Here is a 6405-nt window from a genome sequence, read left to right as displayed (position 1 = left end):
ATCTTAGAACAGCTTGTAAGAACTCCTTTAGAGTATTAGTAGGTAACCTTATGCAATATCCTGTTTGTTTATCTCTAGAGATAAGATGTCCTTGTTGCCCAGGCTAGCTGGGAACTCACTATTTAGCCCAAGCTGATCTTGAACTCCATTCTGCCTCTGTCTTCCAAGTGCTGGGATCACAGGCAAGGCATGCACATTGCACTGGCCCTGGCTTAGAATATTAATTTTAAAAAGTACTCCATCAAGCCATTTTAGCTCTTGGATGAAATTACACTAATTTGAAGGCAATGAAAATGATTGTTTGATAAACATTTAAATATTTATTTTTCTGCTTTTTAAAAAATCTGTAATAAGGGAAAATATACATTTTGAGTATTTTTTTATTACGAACTTTTTTTTTTTTGAGCTGAGGACATTTTGAGTATTATTGACCAATTTTTTGTTATTTTCTTTTTTTTTTTTTTTTCCCCAGAGCTGTGGGCTGAACCCAGGGCCTTGGGCTTGCTGGGCAAGCGCTCTACCACTGAGCTAAATCCCCAACCCCAATTTTTTTGTTTGTTTGTTTGTTTTGTTTTTTGTTTGTTTGTTTTTGGTTTTTCGAGACAGGGTTTCTCTGTGTAGCTTTGGTGCCTGTCCTGAAACTCTCTCCTGTAGCCCAGGCTGGCCTCGAACTCACAGAGATCCGCCTGCCTCTGCCTCCCCAGTGCTGGGATTAAAGGTGTGCGCCACCACCGCCCGGCCCCAATTTTTTTATATTAGTCGTGGATTTGGGTGACATACCATGGCTGCTGTAACTGCAGTTACTTAGAAGAGGAGCCCCAGGGAGTGGGAAGAAGCGCCGGTAGCCACCACCTCCCAAACTTCTAGGTTAGATAGCAACTCAGCGATACACCCACCCATGAACCTACCCACAGAGGGCGAGGAATTGTGTCAAGGGGTTAAGGACCTTTGCAGACCAGCTACAAAGGTCCTGTGTTCTGCGAAGGCTTCCTCTGGGATTTGCTGGCATGCCCTGGGAAGGAAGTTTGAGTTTATTTCTTACGCTGCTGCACTTAAAAGACCATGGGACTTCCTCCATGCATTGAAATAGAAACCAGCCACACATCTGGCTCATCTGACTCCTGCAAACGTGAAGATTCTGGTTGGGAAGGGTGTTTGTTGACTGAAGCACCAGTACCATGAGTATTGCCTGTATGTATGAAATGTCCACCACACACAAGTGGTTTTCTCTCTTAAAATTACTTGCACTTTATTTATTGGAGTGGGGAGGAGGGCATGTGGGGGTCAAAGGGCAACTTGAGGAGATCAGTTCTCTCTCTTCCACAAGGAGGCCCTGGAGATTGTTGAACTATGATGTTCTCTGCCTGTCAGCAAACACCTCTACCCACTGAACCATCTCACTGGTCCTGTTGTTTCAACATTTCTAAGAAGACTCTTAGGTTCATGAGGTTTTCTATTACCTTAGAAAAGACTTGGTGATCTTCTAAGTAACCCACAAAAAGTAACCGTTGAGGATCTGCAAATACAGACATTGCACACAGTGCCACACAGACATCTGGAACTCCACCTCAGCAGGTCTGATGGCAAATTAATGCTTCTCTGGGCACTAGGGACTCATATGGTGCATGTCCATAGACATGCAGGCATCACTACGTGCATAAAAAATAAAACCATTAGAAAAGAACTGGGAGCCGGGTGGTGGTGGCGCATGCCCGTAATCCCAGCACTCGGGAGGCAGAGGCATGTGGATCTCTGTGAGTTCGAGGCCAGCCTGGTCTACAAAGCGAGTTCCAGGACAGCCTCCAAAGCTACAGAGAAACCCTGTCTCGAAAAACAACAAAAACAAAAACAAAAAAAGAAAAGAATTGGGCATGGTGGTGCATGTCTTTAATCACAGCATTCTGGAGACAGAAGCAGGCAAATATCTGAGTTTGAGGCCAGCTTGGTCTACAGAATTTGTTCCAGGACAGCCAGAGCTACCCAGAGAAACCCTGTCTCAAAAGAAAAGAAAAGGAAAGAAAAGAACAACAATGTAATTAAATCATATATGGAAATTGATTGGGGCCTGGAGAAGCAAATATTGCTCTTCTAGGACTTGGGTTTAGTTCCCAGCACCCACACAGTAGTAACCACCTTGGGCACCAGACATTTCTGTGGTAAAGACACACATGTGTAGGCAAAACACTCAAAAAATAAGATAAATCTAAACAATAAAAAGATCCATGATAGCTGGGTGATGATGGTGCACGCCTTTAATCCCAGCACTGGGGAGGCAGAGGCAGATGAATCTCTGTGAGTTTGAGGCCAGCCTGGTCTCCAGAGTGAGTTCCAGGATAGTCAGAGATCCACAGAGAAACCTTGTCTCAAAAAACAAACAAACATCCTTAAAATGTAATCTGGACATTTCTGAAACAGTCTTTAGAAAGATTTCCTTTAATATCCAAATAGAGACTTAATACCCCTACCCCTTAAAGAACACCCCAAACCAAAACCCAGCAAACAAAAACAAACAGCCATTGAATAACGTATCAGGTGAGCAAAACTAAAGGGCTTTTGTTTTGTTTTGTTTTGAGCTGAGGATCGAAACCAGGGCCTTGTGCTTGCTAGGCAAGCACTCTACCACTGAGCTAAATCTCCAACCCTTGTGTTGTTTTTAACTAAGGTATTCTATTTACCAATAAAGACTCAGGAATCGGGTGTTGGGGTGAAAACCTACTAGATCAGAGAAGCCCAAAAGCAGGCAGCTGACCTTCCTTTTTGGCTGGAGACCCAGCAAGAGAACTCCTTTCCACACCATCCCAAATCAAAAAGACCTCAGATCTCTAAGTCCCTCCCTTCCCCTTCCTGTTAGTTAGTTGCTGGCTCTGACCCCGATGCAAGTTTGATTTTATTAACACAGTCCAGTCTCAGAGAGCAATCAGATATCCTACAACACTTTTGTTTCCACATCTCAGTATTTAATGCTATTTGGCAACATGGAAACTTCTTGTCATATAAAGAATTATATGGAGGATAGAGAGCACTGACTGCTCTTCCAGAAGACCCAGGTTCAATTCCCAGCACCACATGGCAGCTCAAAACTGTCTGTAACTCCAGTTCCAGGTGATCCAACACCCTCACACAGATATATATGCAGGCAAAACACCAATGCCACATGAAATTAAATTAATTTTTAAAAATTATGTGCGGGGTTGGGGATTTAGCTCAGTGGTAGAGCACTTGCCTAGCAAGCACAAGGCCCTAGGTTCAGTCCTCAGCTCTGGGAAAAAAATTACGTGCATTGTTATAATACGTGTCTCAAAACTATATAAAAGGGTAACATCCTAATGACATTTCCATCTTGTATCTGTCAGAGAACTGTTACATACTATTGATGATATTGTATAATGGGTTTGAGGCCAGCCTGGTCTACAGAGGGAGTTCCAGAGCCAGGACTACACTGAGAAACCCTGTCTCAGAAAATCAAAACCAAAACAAAGAAACAACAACAAGAGGGGGTTGCGGGGAGACAACATAGGTTTTTTAGGCCTTCGAAGACACAGTTAAATCCAGCCTACATTTATGACAGAGTAAAGTCAGTTTCCATTCCAACCCTTTGTGATGAATCACTTTTGCCATCTCTGCTGGAAAGAAGCAAGGTTTCCTTTCCTCCCTCCTTCCCTCCAGGATTGACAGGACCACATCTTGAGAAAGCTCATCCATCATTTAATGTCTGCTCCCGGTTAGGCCAGGCCGAGATAAAGATCCTGAATAACCAGTTTTTCAAGAGATCAAAGGAGGAACCCTGGGAGGGTTCATCTTATCGACTTGATTCTGTTTAGGAGCATCATGGAAACACTCCTCTGGATGTGTCTGAGAAAATTTCAAGAAATATTTAACTAATGAAGGAAGACTCGCCCTAAACATGGGTAGAGCCATCCCATGGGTTGAGGTCCTGGGAAGAATGAAAAAGAGACAGTCAGCTGAGCACCACTGTTCACTCTCCTGCTTCCTGACTGTGCTCAACAAGCCACCTGACACACTTGCTGAGGTGCCCTCCCCCATGCTCCCACTGAGGTGCCCTCCCCACCATGATGAACCATGTCCTCAAGCTGCGAGTTCACCTAACCCCTATCCTCTTTAAGTTGGCTTTCTTTTTCATGGCTTTTGTCCTAGCAATGAAACAACTAGTTCAGGAAACTGGTGCCCACAAGTGGGTCTGTGGTCCTGACGTCCCTCTGACTGTGCAAACCACAGGCTTTTCAAATGTGTCCACCAACCTGTTAGAAAGGCCCTAGAGTGCAGTCAGCAGAGCTTCCCAGGGGATTCTGGGAGGGGTCTGGAAGACCAGAGTGCCCAGGGAAATGTGAGAATGGAGTGGACCCGGGATTTTCAGTCTCAAAGCCACCAAGGATTCTATCAAGGACCAGGCTAGGCGCCATCTCCACTGGGATAACAGGAAAGGTGGCCCAGCTCGTGAAGATGCAAATTCATTTTTACAGAATCCTTAAAATTCTGAGTATCTGCTTCGCGCGCGCGCGCGTGTGTGTGTGTGTGTGTGTGTGTGTGTGTGTGTGTGTGTGTGCATGTGTGCCATGGTGTGCACCTGGAGATCAGAAGACAATAGGAAACTGGTTCTCTTCTACCATGAGAGTCCAGAGGACTAAACTCAGATAGCCAGCTTTGCTGGCAAACACTTTATTCATCTCATCAACTATCAAAAATGTTTGTTTAATGGGTTACATTTCTTCTAAATCAAACTGAACAAACATGGGGCTGGAGATATGACTCTGGCTAAGAGCACTTGCTGCTTTTCAGGAGGACCCAGGTTTGGGTCCCAGTACCCACATGGTAGCTCACAACTCCAGTTCCAGGCCATCTGCTGCCTTCTTCTGATCTCCTGGGGCACCTGGCACACATGCGGTCCACATCCATTCCTACAGGCAATACCCTCAAACACAGAAAATAAAAATAAGTGTGAGAGCTAAAGTTACAGGTTAAGTTTTATTTACTGCGTCTTAGAGATCCACTGAGGCAGATAAGGCCCACCCACCAGATGAACAGGCTAAGCCTCAAGTGAAAAAAAAAAAAAAAGAGGGCTGTGACATTTGCAGTAGCGCCTTGACTCAAGGAGTCTGAAACTGGACCCCCAACATGACAAGTGCCGATGTGAGACCCAGGGCCAAATCAAGAAACACCACAATACCCATAGAAGCTAAGTCTGCCAAGCAACTCACACATAAATACCTCAATCCTTTGTCTAATAAACAAGCTTGCTTGCAACTCCCAGAGTCTGTGTCGTTGACTCCGGGTCTTCTCATCCCCTGCTCCCAGGGTACCCGGGTTGGTAGAGCCAGAACAGCAACAGTCCACAAAGCAAAAATGCCTCCCTTCGATCTGCAAGCCCCTTGCATAAGGACAGACAGTTCCTGACATGCTGGAGGCTATTATTTATGGGAGATAAAAGCTACATGTTTTCACACCCCTAAACAAGTCTGTTTGACTCATCTGATGGGCTTGATCACATGTGGGCAGGAGGTTCACAGGCAACAAATACGTTGGGATGTACGCTTGCCCATGATTGGACCTGATAGGAGGAACTTAAGCGACTTGCAAACCGTGCCATTTCCCAGGAACCTGGGTACGGGCATGGCCAGAGCCCACCCACCTAGTCAGTATTTAATTAAAGCTTGCTTCAAATTTGGCCTTACACTGTGGTAGTGGTCTTATTCTGGACTGGTGGGATTAACATGTAAATCTAGCTGTGGTGGTTTAAAGAAAATGGCCCCCCAAAGGGAGTGGCACTGTTTGGAGGTATGGCCTAGCTGGAGTGGGTGTGGTCTTGCTGGAGGAAGTGCGTCACTATGGGGGTGGGCTTTGAAATCTCATGTGCCGAGGGCCATGGGAGTATACAGCAGGTGACAGCTGGTGTTTGACAAGTCGACCCATCAAACAGATAGCTCCCTGATGGGGAGCCCCACCTGGCAAGACTGTGGGGTCACTGGCTGTGGAAACTGGTTGTTTTCTGTCTGCAACTTTCTCATGTGCCACCATTAGACCTTCCTATAAGAACAGCTATAGGGTGCTTTCCACAGACCTTTGGTAGTGTGTTTTACATCTCTGGGCACACATTCAGCTGTGGATTTCTGTTTAAGCTGTATAATTCTGTGAACAGAAATATTGCCAGAATATTCTTCTTTACTGACACAGGAAAGTAACAGAATTCTCAGTCTCAAAGACAGCCTTTTACATGTTTTGCAAAGACCTTAGAACTAGTCCAAAACAGACTGAGCTATCCCTACAGAATATATCACAAAGACTAATTCTCAGGTGTTGTTTATTGCTACATCAAGGCCAGACTGTTTACATCAAGACACAGTCCTTGCAGTAGCTCCCTTTCTGCACATACTCTGACTGCTCAAGGTT

This window comes from Onychomys torridus, chromosome 14 (genome assembly GCF_903995425.1).
Source record: "Onychomys torridus chromosome 14, mOncTor1.1, whole genome shotgun sequence".
NCBI lineage: Eukaryota > Metazoa > Chordata > Mammalia > Rodentia > Cricetidae > Onychomys > Onychomys torridus.
Note: the sequence above shows the minus strand (reverse complement) of the source record.